General features: G+C 39.9%; 1 long non-coding RNA gene across 3 annotated transcripts in view; it reads right to left on the minus strand.

Annotated features, from left to right (window-relative positions):
* Positions 1-10,069, minus strand: part of LOC142907912 (uncharacterized) — a 217,534-nt gene extending 207,465 nt beyond the window's left edge. For 2 of the 3 annotated variants that reach the window (XR_012931385.1, XR_012931384.1), the window contains exons 1-2: positions 9,777-10,069; positions 7,947-8,080 (exon numbers count right to left, since the gene is read on the minus strand). This is a non-coding gene — a long non-coding RNA (uncharacterized LOC142907912). Of the gene's footprint in view, positions 1-5,560; positions 7,001-7,946; positions 8,081-9,776 lie in introns of those variants that run through there. The other variant, XR_012931386.1, reaches the window with a different exon arrangement.
* Positions 10,070-13,914: the final 3,845 nt, after the last annotated feature.

A 13,914-nucleotide genomic window follows, 5' to 3' on the forward strand; every position in this document is an offset into this window, starting at 1 on the left:
CACTACTAAGTAGTAAAGTCAAATAATTCACTACTAAGTAGTAATTCACTACTAAGTAGTAATTCACTACTAAGTAGTATAGACAAATAATTCACTACTAAGTAGTAATTCACTACTAAGTAGTAATTCACTACTAAGTAGTAATTCACTACTAAGTAGTAAATACAAATAATTCACTACTAAGTAGTAATTCACTACTAAGTAGTAATTCACTACCAAGTAGTAATTCACTACCAAGTAGTAAAGACAAATAATTCACTACTAAGTAGTTATTCACTACTAAGTAGTAATTCACTACTAAGTAGTAAAGACAAATAATTCACTACTAAGTAGTAATTCACTACTAAGTAGTAAAGACAAATAATTCACTATTAAGTAGTAATTCACTACTAAGTAGTAATTCACTACTAAGTAGTAATTCACTACTAAGTAGTAATTCACTACTAAGTAGTAAAGACAAATAATTCACTACTAAGTAGTAATTCACTACTAAGTAGTAATTCACTACTAAGTAGTAAAGACAAATAATGCACTACTAAGTAGTGATTCACTACTAAGTAGTAATTCACTACTAAGTAGTAAATCACTACTAAGTAGTAATTCACTGCTTAAGTAGTAATTCAATACTAAGTAGTATAGACAAATAATTCACTACTAAGTAGTAATTCACTACTAAGTAGTAATTCACTAAGTAGTAATTCACTACTAAGTAGTAATTCACTAAGTAGTAATTCACTACTAAGTAGTAATTCACTACTAAGTAGTAAAGACAAATAATTCACTACTAAGTAGTAATTCACTACTAAGTAGTAATTCACTACTAAGTAGTAATTCACTACTAAGTAGTATAGACAAATAATTCACTACTAAGTAGTAATTCACTACTAAGTAGTAATTCGCTACTAAGTAGTAATTCACTACTAAGCAGTAAAGACAAATAATTCACTACTAAGTAGTGATTCACTACTAAGTAGTAATTCACTACTAAGTAGTAAATCACTACTAAGTAGTAATTCACTACTTAAGTAGTAATTCACTACTAAGTAGTATAGACAAATAATTCACTACTAAGTAGTAATTCACTACTAAGTAGTAATTCACTACTAAGTAGTAATTCACTAAGTGGTAATTCACTACTAAGTAGTAATTCACTAAGTAGTAATTCACTACTAAGTAGTAATTCACTACTAAGTAGTAATTCACTACTAAGTAGTAAAGACAAATAATTCACTACTAAGTAGTAATTCACTACTAAGTAGTAATTCACTACTAAGTAGTAATTCACTACTAAGTAGTAATTCACTACTAAGTAGTATAGACAAATAATTTACTACTAAGTAGTAATTCACTACTAAGTAGTAATTCACTAAGTAGTAATTCACTACTAAGTAGTAATTCACTACTAAGTAGTAATTCACTAAGTAGTAATTCACTACTAAGTAGTAATTCACTACTAAGTAGTAATTCACTACTAAGTAGTAAAGACAAATAATTCACTACCAAGTAGTAATTCACTACTAAGTAGTAATTCACTACTAAGTAGTAATTCACTACTAAGTAGTATAGACAAATAATTCACTACTAAGTAGTAATTCACTACTAAGTAGTAATTCACTACTAAGTAGCAATTCACTACTAAGCAGTAAAGACAAATAATTCACTACTAAGTAGTGATTCACTACTAAGTAGTAATTCACTACTAAGTAGTAAATCACTACTAAGTAGTAATTCACTACTTAAGTTGTAATTCACTACTAAGTAGTATAGACAAATAATTCACTACTAAGTAGTAATTCACTACTAAGTAGTAATTCACTAAGTAGTAATTCACTACTAAGTAGTAATTCACTAAGTAGTAATTCACTACTAAGTAGTAATTCACTACTAAGTAGTAAAGACAAATAATTCACTACTAAGTAGTAATTCACTACTAAGTAGTAATTCACTACTAAGTAGTAATTCACTACTAAGTAGTATAGACAAATAATTTACTACTAAGTAGTAATTCACTACTAAGTAGTAATTCACTACCAAGTAGTAATTTACTGCTAAGTAGTAAAGACAAATAATTCACTACTAAGTAGTAATTCACTACTAAGTAGTAATTCACTACTAAATAGTAATTCACTAAGTAGTAATTCACTACTAAGTAGTAATTCACTACTAAGTAGTAATTCACTACTAAGTAGTAAAGACAAATAATTCACTACTAAGTAGTAATTCACTACTAAGCAGTAAAGACAAATAATTCACTACTAAGTAGTGATTCACTACTAAGTAGTAATTCACTACTAAGTAGTAAATCACTACTAAGTAGTAATTCACTACTTAAGTAGTAATTCACTACTAAGTAGTATAGACAAATAATTCACTACTAAGTAGTAATTCACTACTAAGTAGTAATTCACTAAGTAGTAATTCACTACTAAGTAGTAATTCACTAAGTAGTAATTCACTACTAAGTAGTAATTCACTACTAAGTAGTAAAGACAAATAATTCACTACTAAGTAGTAATTCACTACTAAGTAGTAATTCACTACTAAGTAGTAATTCACTACTAAGTAGTATAGACAAATAATTTACTACTAAGTAGTAATTCACTACTAAGTAGTAATTCACTACTAAGTAGTAATTCACTACTAAGCAGTAAAGACAAATAATTCACTACTAAGTAGTAATTCACTACTAAGTAGTAACGACAAATAATTCACTACTTAAGTAGTAATTCACTACTAAGTAGTAATTCACTACTAAGTAGTAATTCACTACTAAGTAGTAATTAACTACTAAGTAGTAATTCACTACTAAGTAGTAATTCACTACTAAGTAGTCAAGACAAATAATTCACTACTAAGTAGTAATTCACTACTAAGTAGTAATTAACTACTAAGTAGTAATTCACTACTAAGTAGTAATTCACTACTAAGTAGTCAAGACAAATAATTCACTACTAAGTAGTAATTCAATACTATGTAGTAATTAACTACTAAGTAGTAATTCACTACTAAGTAGTCAAGACAAATAATTCACTACTAAGTAGTAATTCACTACTAAGTAGTAATTCAATACTATGTAGTAATTAACTACTAAGTAGTAATTCACTACTAAGTAGTAATTTACTACTAAGTAGTAAAGACAAATAATTCACTACTAAGTAGTAATTCACTACTAAGTAGTAATTCACTACTAAGTAGTAAAGACAAATAATTCACTACTTAATTAGTAATTCACTACTAAGTAGTAATTCACTACTAAGTAGTAATTCACTACTAAGTAGTAATTCACTACTAAGTAGTAAAGTCTAATAATTCACTACTAAGTAGTAATTCACTACTAAGTAGTAATTCACTACTAAGTAGTAATTCACTACTAAGTAGTAATTCACTACTAAGTAGTAAAGACAAATAATTCACTACTTGAGTAGTAATTCACTACTAAGTAGTAATTCACTACTAAGTAGTAATTCACTACTAAGTAGTAATTCACTACTAAGTAGTAATTCACTTCTTAAGTAGTGAACTATTTTTGTCTTTTGCCAACGTGACACTTTTTTGTTGTTGCTGATTGGCCGTGTCGGGTGGTGGAGGGTTACGACACATTTATAAATAAACGCCATCTAATCTAACCCAAAAAAAAAACCTTGATTATCAACTGCTGTGTATGCACGCTCCTGTTGTGTATGCACACTCTTGTATGCATGTCCACCCGTGTGTGTATGCCTGGGGCGCGGCACGGGCTAGAGAAGAGATGGAGTGATGTGGTACAGGAGGACGTGGAGCTGAGTGGACTTGCCGATGTCTGGTACCAGCGGTGTCAAGATCGGCCTCTGTGGAGGAGGCTCGTGAAGGACGCTACTGGGCAGTTGGAGGCAGTCGCCCTCCAACAACAACAACGGAGGGCGGAGGAGCGACGCTCACAACAGCGAGCGGAGCGCCGGGTGGCTAAAGCACAGCGGGTTGGCACAGTAGGGGGCACAGGTGGTGCATCAGCCAGTCATCTCAGTCAGTCGACCCGTGGCACCTGGGTCTGCCCCGTGACCTCCTGCCAGCGGGCGTTCGACACTTCACGTGGCCTCAAGGTGCACATAGCCTGGCACAAGCGTCGTGGTGACGTCACCGCCACTTAGTGGCGAATGGCGGTTGTTGTTGGTGTTGTATGCCTGGGTGTGGGGAGCGGTGGTGTAGTGGTTAGCGCTACGCTGCGCTATGAACCTGGCGACCCGGGTTCGATTCCCGCTCACGGCCAACACCACCAGTGACGATTATCTGAACCGGTCCCGGGCCTCCCCTAGGTCGACTCAGCCTCAAATGAGTACCTGGTGTAGCGGTGTGTAAACATCGCCACCGGGGAGACAAAGGCGGTCGGGCGTGGTGCTGGCCACCCACCCCCTCGTGTACCGTTCCGGCCTTCATAGCTGGTGCTCGCTAACAGCACTTGCCCCTACAGTCTGTTAAGGCTATATGGGGGATCTTTGTGTTTGTCTTTGTATGCCTGGGTATTTTGTACCATCGGACACTCCAGCCTCTCCACAACTCCCAATCGGTGATGGGGCAGTTGTGGAGAGAGAGTGGAGAGTTTCCCATACCTGGGCAGTGTGTTTATGACTGGCTCCAGTTTAACAGCAGAGGTCTCACTCCGAATCAGTCGAGCGGCAATATCTTTTCATCGGTTGCGTAACACCGTGTGGAAGCTACCTGGTCTGTCGCTCCGCACTAAGCTTCAGGTCTTCTCGGCCACGGTCATTCCCCTCCCTTCTCTATGCTTGCGAAACGTGGACCCCCCCCTAAATGGAACATCTTCGCCGGTTAGAAACATTTATGCTGGCCTGCCTACGATCAATCCTGGGATTAACCAGGCTGGATTGTGTGAGGAGCTCACAAAATCTCGAAAGATCTGGGCAAGGTCCCATCGGTGAGCTCCTCCGGCAGGCAAGGCTGCGATGGCTGGGTCATGTAGCCCGCATGCCCAGCCACCGCATGCCGAAACAGCTTTTGTTTGGCCGGATTGAGGGGGCTAGGCGGGCACGGCACGGGCTAGAGAAGAGATGGAGTGATGTGGTACAGGAGGACGTGGAGCTGAGTGGACTTACCGATGACTGGTACCAGCGGTGTCAAGATCGGCTTAGCTATTCTGGCACATTGTACTTAAACCTTACTATGCATGTACATCCCACTGAATAATTGTACGCTTCCGTTTGAATAAAGATGTACATCTCCATGCATAATTCCGTGCTTCCTGTTAATTTGCTAATATTCACCCCGCAATGTCCTCTAAACTGCTGCAAGTTTAAAGGATTAAACAACGACATATAGTCTAAAGAATCAAAATGCTGTTGTCCAGTTTGATTTGGACTAAGAGGTGCAAATTTATACCGTACTGACTTTGAGTCATAAATATATTTAAGGACACTCGTGTTGAGCGGGGTGTTTCTAGAAAACGAGGATGATATGTTCTAATTTAAGTCATAAACTTTGAGCAATCATCTGAATGGTTTAGCTTGAAAGCGTGGTTTAACATAAAGTACCGCAAAAAAATCACTCATCAACTTTTAGTCTTCAGTGTGTATGTATACTCTTGTGTATGTGCTCAATATTTATGCACGTGTTTTATATTTTGGACGTGTTTTTGTTACGGTAACTGCATTGAATATGGAGGTGTTACCAGCAACCTCGCACCCGTCCAGAGACCTCGTGGGCCGCTGTGGTGGCTACGAGACTTCCCTCAAGGACATTGCTCTTATCCACCACAGCGTTACCGACCGGGAACGCCGATGAAGTTGAAGGTTGTTAATACAGAACTTTATTCGTGGCAGGGGAATGCCAAACAACATGGAGTGGCTCTTCTTCTGAGAATGAAAACCCGTATACGTTTGTGTGTGTGTATGTATGCAGGTACAATCGTGCGTGTTCGCAGTGGAACGCAATCCTTGTGTTCGTACACTGCTGTGAATGTACACTGCGTTGTATGTCTGTATGTATGTACACCCCTGTATATGCACACTCGTGTGTGAATGCACACCGCTATATATATAAACAGTCGTGTTAGGATGCACACTCGTGTGTGAATGTCAACTCGTCCATGTTCTTTTTAAGGAAGGAAATGGTAGCAATAATTTACGATCAGTCATCTTTAAAAACACAAATCAGGACTTTATTAATCTGCAACAATATCAACGTTAAAACTCGCATCAAAATCTTTATTAATTCGCTTTTTCAAACAAGTTAAGGAACTATGAAAATAATTTCACTTTCATTAATTCTACAGTCATAAAATATTCTCAAAATCAAACACGGAAACGTCTTAATCCTTCCAAATTGACGTCCTTATCGACTGAAGCCATTCGTCCACAAGTCCAAGCCATCAAACATAGGAACAACGAACACACATTCTGAAACCGACACTTTGAAGTATTTTTTTTAAATCAAACAATAAAGAAATTAAGGAAAAATGTTTAAAATATATGGCAACGTTATGATCACAGTCTTTCTCCAACTTTAGCTCAACAAGGCCACTTAGTCACGACAGTAAAATCAGGAATTGGCCCACCTCACAACCACTGTGCATCACACCACATCAACAAGTAATCCGAAATGACTACAAAGCACCACCTTAACGTGACGAAGTCTAGAAGGAACTTCAACACTCAAGTAGCGATGAGAAGATGACAACACGGGGCACCTTCTACCATAAACACCACACGTTTAACAGTGCCGATGATACAACCACCAGACGAAGCAACGCATCTATCGAAGTATAAAATTGTTGTCATCCTGAAATAAGTGAACACTTCTGGAACTTAAAAGGAATTCCTTTTTTTCCGAACACATCATAGAGCATTCACAACATCACTCTGGCTTGGAGTACGGAAGTAATCATTTGAACCTTATTGATTGATCTAACAGAGACACAAACATGCACATTCCAGGACTTCAAGAGTTAACAGAAGTACTCAACACTTTGACCCTCCAGCCACTCCAGCAGCCATTTCTCAGCATCCACCTGCATAGGGTCGAAAGAGGAATTGTGGTCAGGGCTCATCACATCCAGCAATCTCTCAGGATCCAACTGCATGAGGTCGAAAGAGGAATTGTTGCCAGGAGTCATTACATCCACTACATCCAGGCATCTCTCAGGATTCACCTGAATAGGGTCGACAGATTCATTTTGTTCAGGACTCACTGCAGCACTTTGCATTTCACCTTTTGATTTCACTTCACTCTCATTGCGGATCTTCGCATGCTTGTTTCGGGGTGATGACCGTGTCCTCTCTAACGGAGAACAATTGAATGGCTTCTCGCCCGTGTGTGTTTTCTGGTGTCTGTTAAGAATTGTTTTCCGTGCAAATGCCTTCCCACACACAGAACAATTGAATGGCTTCTCACCCGTGTGTGTTTTCTGGTGTCTGTTAAGAATTGTTTTCCGTGAAAATTTCTTCCCACACAAGGAGCACTTGAATGGCTTCTCGCCCGTGTGTGTTTTCTGGTGACTGTTAAGAATTGTTTTCCGTGCAAATGCCTTCCCACAAACAGAGCACTTGAACGGCTTCTCACCCGTGTGTGTTTTCTTGTGAGTGTTAAGATTTGATTTCCATGCAAATGCCTTCCCACACACAGAGCAATTGAACGGCTTCTCACCCGAGTGTGTTTTCTTGTGAGTGTTAAGATTTGATTTCCATGCAAATGCCTTCCCACACACAGAGCAATTGAACGGCTTCTCGCCCGTGTGTGTGTGGCACTGTGGAGAGTTCATCTGCTCCATGTGACTGATTCTACAGAGCAGAGTAACAGTCGCGGGTGTTGTTGAGAGTTAACGGCGCCCTCTAAGCTGCATGGCTCAAATCGCCACAAAGCAAACTCTCACGAACGTCTAACCGAGACCCAGTAAACGCCCCGTGAGACGGACTACACACGCGATTACCAGGTTATCCACTAACAAAGACACTTACTTGTTGATGCACGGTGTATCGATGACCCTGTAACCCGTCTGAAGACATCGCCACGAACTCTCCCGAAGCAAAGTCGCCAACCAGTCGCCAAGCAATCGTGCTCGCCAGGCTGAGTCTCGCAGGAGAAGGGAAATCTGCAGAGCGAGGAGTCGAGCGTCTATCCTCGGTAAAATTCCTCTCCAAATGGTCTTGAGGTCTGATTTTAAGCCCCTTATAACTCCCCTCTCGCATCCAAATCCTTTGTTCTCGACTTGGCCTATCATGGACTTTGCATTCAATTGTTAATTTTTACATTAACAATCGGCATATCAATCAACATAGCTTAGCTAATCTGGCCATTGTACTTAAACTTTAATAAGTATGTACATCACACTGCATAATTGTACACTTCCGTTTGAATAAAGATGTACATCTCCATTCATAATTCCATGCTTCCTGTTAATTTGTTAATATTCACCCCGCAATGTCCTCTACACTGATGCAAGATTTTCAGGATTTAAAAGCGATACACAGTCTGAATCATCAACGACACTTTGAAGTAGTTTTTTTTTATAAACAATGACTAAAAATTAAGAAAAATGTTTAAAATATAGGGCAACGTTATGATCACAGTCTTTCTCCAACTTTATCTCAACAAGACCACTTAGTCACGAGAGTAAAATCAGGAATTGCACCACCTCACAACCACTGTGCATCACACCACATCAACAAGTAATCCGATATGACTACAAAGCACCACCTTAACGTGACGAAATCTAGAATAAACTACAACACTCAAGCAGCTGTGAGAAGATGACAACACGTGGCACCTTCTACCATAAACACCACACATTTAACAGTCCCGATGATACAACCACCAGACGAAGCAACGCATCTATGGAAGTATAAAATTGTCATCCTGAAATAAGTGAACACTTCTGGAACTTAAAAGGAATTCCTTTTTATCCCAACACATCATAGAGCATTCACAACATCGCTCTAGCTTGGAGTACTGGAAATAACGGAAGTAAGAATGTGTACCTTATCGATTGATCTAACAGAGAGACAAACATGCACATTCCAGGACTTCAAGAGTTAACAGAAGTCCTCAATACTTTGACCCTCCAGCCACTCCAGCATCCATTTCTCAGTATCCACCTGCATGGGGTCGAAAGAGGAATTGTGGTCAGGGCTCATTACATCCAGCAATCTCTCAGGATCCAACTGCATGAGGTCGAAAGTGGAATTGTTGCCAGGAGTCATTACATCCACTACATCCAGGCATCTCTGAGGATTCACCTGTATAGGGTCGACAGACTCATTTTGTTCAGTACTCACTGCAGCACTTTGCATTTCACCTTTTGATTTCACTTCACTCTCATTGCGGATCTTCGCATGCTTGTTTCAGGTGATGACCGTGTCCTCTCTAACGGAGAACAATTGAATGGCTTCTCGCCCGTGTGTGTTTTCTGGTGTCTGTTAAGAGTTGTTTTCCGTGCAAATGCCTTCCCACAAACAGAGCACTTGAACGGCTTCTCACCCGAGTGTGTTTTCTTGTGAGTGTTAAGATTTGATTTCCATGCAAATGCCTTCCCACACACAGAGCAATTGAACGGCTTCTCGCCCGTGTGTGCGTGGCACTGTGGAGAGTTCATCTGCTCCATGTGACTGATTCTACAGAGCAGAGTAACAGTCGCGGGTGTTGTTGAGAGTTAACGGCGCCCTCTAAGCTGCGTGGCTCAAATCGCCACAAAGCAAACTCTCACGAACGTCCAACCGAGACCCAGTAAACGCCCCGTGAGACGGACTACACACGCGATTACCAGGTTATCCACTAACAAAGACACTTACTTGTTGATGCACGGTGTATCGATGACCCTGTAACCCGTCTGAAGAGATCGCCACGAACTCTCCCGAAGCAAAGTCGCCAACCAGTCGCCAAGCAATCGTGCTCGCCAGGCTGAGCCTCGCAGGAGAAGGGAAATCTGCAGAGCGATGAGTCGAGCGTCTATCCTCAGAAAAAATCCCTCTCGAAATGATCTTGAGGTCTGATTTTAAGCCCCTTATAACTCCCCTCTAGCATCCAAATCCTTTGCTATCGACTAGGCCAATCATGGACTTTGCATTCAATTGTTAATTTTTACGTTAACAATCCTCCCCTCCCTCCCCCCCTCCCCCCTCCCCCTCTCCACAAAAAAACGGCCAGAGCGCTCAAAACGGCCGCAAAGAGGATTCGATTGGATGAGCAGGATGACGTCACGTGACCCGGTGGTGGAGGGGGGGTGGGGGGAGGATGAATTGGATCGGAGTCCTTCTGGAGCGACGCCGTGCAGGGTGGAGCCGACAATCATCGGTCAGGAGGGACAAAAAAACAGCCCCACCAGGGGCGAGCATCTTCCCCAGCCCCATCGGGGGCAGCTGAAGAGGTGAGCGGGCACGGGAAAGGGAGGCGAATTGAGTCGGATCGAGCTTCCGCGGTAGGGGGGGGGCGGATAGGCGTAACTCTGCGACGGGGTCAGGTGATGTGGGAGGAAGGGGCGGCTGGCTGGAGGAGGCCATACGCGGAGAGAGCGGGGAGGAGGAGGAGGAGGAGGAGGAGAGGGAGTCGCCTCGTCACTCCGGGAAATAAATCTAAGCGTAGGCCGACGTCGTGATGCGTTGTGATTGAGCACGTGCGAAGAGAGAGTCTGTGGATGACTATAAATCAGTCTGCTTCGGTTCTTTCGGTAAAGTCACCACCCACCACCCACCACTACCACCACCACCACCACGTAGAATGAGAATAAAATAATGATAAATTGATAAAAATGAAATAACACGATAATAATAATATTCTCACTAGAATATTATTGTGAGAATGTTATTAGCGTGCTATTTTATTTTTATCAATTTATTATTATTTCATTCTCATTCTACGTGGGTGGGTGGGTGGTGACTTTACCGAAAGAACCAAAGAAGATGAATCATTGCAGTCACGAAAGCTTTAAATATAAATCAGTGTTTTGGTGTGACACACCAAATCTCGGCGCGGGTGCGCCGAGATTGATTCATTGATTACCAGCCCACCGTTGGCTTGTTGACACATCGGCTTTAGTGGAAGTAATTAATTAATAACTCTGAACACTCCAGCGCTGTCCTACCAGACCAGTCTCGTCCCCTTCGCCTGATGAAGGCCGCTTGTGTTGTGGCCGAAACGTCTCGTGAGAATATTATTATCGTGTTATTTTGTTTTATTTTATCAATTTATTATTATTTCATTCTCATTCTACGTGGTGGTGGTGGTGGTGGTGACTTTACCGAAAGAACCAAAGACGATGACTCTGAACAGTTTGAATACGAAATGAGTCGAAATGATGATGTTGAGAGAGGGCTTTACCATTCCGGCGAATTTTCCCGACGATGCTGCCGGTGATGTATTTACCAGCGGAACATCACAGTACAACTCAAGCTGTCAAAGTTGTGGATTCACTCTTCAACACCACCACCGATGAGGGGCTAAAGTAGGCGAACTAGTTTTTGTCTTTTTGTCAACGTGACACCTTTTTTTTTGCTGATTGGCCGCGTCGGGTGGTGGAGGGTTACGACACACTTATAAGCAAACGCGTTAGATCTAATCTAACCCAAAAAAAACCTTTATTGTGAACAGCGGTATTGTGTTACTCGCTGGGAACTTTTGGCCATAGTCTACTTCATTCAACAGTAGGGGCGATTATCTTGATTTTAAGCTTTCGTGACTGGAGGACTCCATACTCTTTGGTCGTTTCGCCAAAGTCACGTAGCTAGAGATACAATAAAATGAATCAAATCAAGACGTCCCCATCGCAACACAAGCGGCCGTCATCAGGCAAAGGAGTCAGCCTCTAAAGGCAAACTGTTTATAAAGGTCTGGGGCTGGGCATAGCCCAAGGGTATCAACAGCATCAGGAGCACGGGCGGTGCACGAGTGCCAATGTAGCAGCAATGCCAATGTAGCAACAATGCAGCAGCAATGCCAATGTATCAACAATGTTAATGTAGCAACAATGCCAATGTATCAACAATGTTAATGTAGCAACAATGTCAATGTAGCAACAATGCCAATGTATCAACAATGCCAATGTATCAACAATGGCAATGTATCAACAATGTCAATGTATCAACAATGCCAATGTATCAACAATGCCAATGTAGTAACAATGTCAATCTATCAACAATGCCAATGTATCATCAATGCCAATGTATCAACACTGCCAATGTATCAACAATGCCAATGTAGCAACAATGCCAATGCAGCAACAATGTTAATGTAGTAACAATGCCAATGTATCAACAATGTTAATGTAGCAACAATGCCAATGTATCAACAATGTTAATGTAGCAACAATGTTAATGTAGCAACAATGCCAATGTATCAACAATGCCAATGTATCAACAATGTTAATGTAGTAACAATGCCAATGTATCAACAATGTTAATGTATCAACAATGTTAATGTAGCAACAATGCCAATGTATCAACAATGTTAATGTAGCAACAATGTTAATGTAGCAACAATGCCAATGTATCAACAATGTTAATGTAGCAACAATGCCAATGTATCAACAATGTTAATGTATCAACAATGTTAATGTAGTAACAATGTTAATGTAGCAACAATGCCAATGTATCAACAATGTTAATGTAGCAACAATGTTAATGTAGCAACAATGCCAATGTATCAACAATGTTAATGTAGCAACAATGCCAATGTATCAACAATGTTAATGTATCAACAATGTTAATGTAGTAACAATGCCAATGTATCAACAATGTTAATGTAGCAACAATGCCAATGTATCAACAATGTTAATGTAGCAACAATGTTAATGTAGCAACAATGCCAATGTATCAACAATGTTAATGTAGCAACAATGTTAATGTAGCAACAATGCCAATGTATCAGCAATGTTAATGTAGCAACAATGCCAATGTATCAACAATGTTAATGTATCAACAATGTTAATGTAGTAACAATGCCAATGTATCAACAATGTTAATGTAGCAACAATGCCAATGTATCAACAATGTTAATGTAGCAACAATGTTAATGTAGCAACAATGCCAATGTATCAACAATGTTAATGTAGCAACAATGTTAATGTAGCAACAATGCCAATGTATCAACAATGCCAATGTATCAACAATGTCAATGTATCAACAATGTTAATGTAGTAACAATGCCAATGTATCAACAATGCCAATGTATCAACAATGTTAATGTAGCAACAATGTTAATGTAGCAACAATGTCAATGTATCAACAATGCCAATGTATCAACAATGCCAATGTATCATCAATGCCAATGTATCAACAATGCCAATGTATCAACAATGCCAATGTAGCAACAATGCCAATGCAGCAACAATGCCAATGTATCAACAATGCCAATGTATCATCAATGCCAATGTATCAACAATGCCAATGTATCAACAATGCCAATGTATCATCAATGCCAATGTATCAACAATGCCAATGTATCAACAATGCCAATGTATCAACAATGCCAATGCAGCAACAATGTTAATGTAGTAACAATGCCAATGTATCAACAATGTTAATGTAGCAACAATGCCAATGTATCAACAATGTTAATGTAGCAACAATGCCAATGTATCAACAATGCCAATGTATCAACAATGTTAATGTAGCAACAATGCCAATGTATCAACAATGTCAATGTAGCAACAATGCCAATGTATCAACAATGTTAATGTAGCAACAATGTTAATGTAGCAACAATGCCAATGTATCAACAATGCCAATGTATCAACAATGCCAATGCAGCAACAATGTTAATGTAGTAGCAATGCCAATGTATCAACAATGTTAATGTAGCAACAATGCCAATGTATCAGCAATGTTAATGTAGCAACAATGTTAATGTAGCAACAATGCCAATGTATCAACAATGCCAATGTATCAACAATGTCAATGTATCAACAATGTTAATGTAGTAACAATGCCAATGTAT

This window comes from Petromyzon marinus, chromosome 85 (genome assembly GCF_048934315.1).
Source record: "Petromyzon marinus isolate PM22_M1 ecotype Great Lakes invasive population chromosome 85, UKy_Petmar_22M1.pri1.0, whole genome shotgun sequence".
NCBI lineage: Eukaryota > Metazoa > Chordata > Hyperoartia > Petromyzontiformes > Petromyzontidae > Petromyzon > Petromyzon marinus.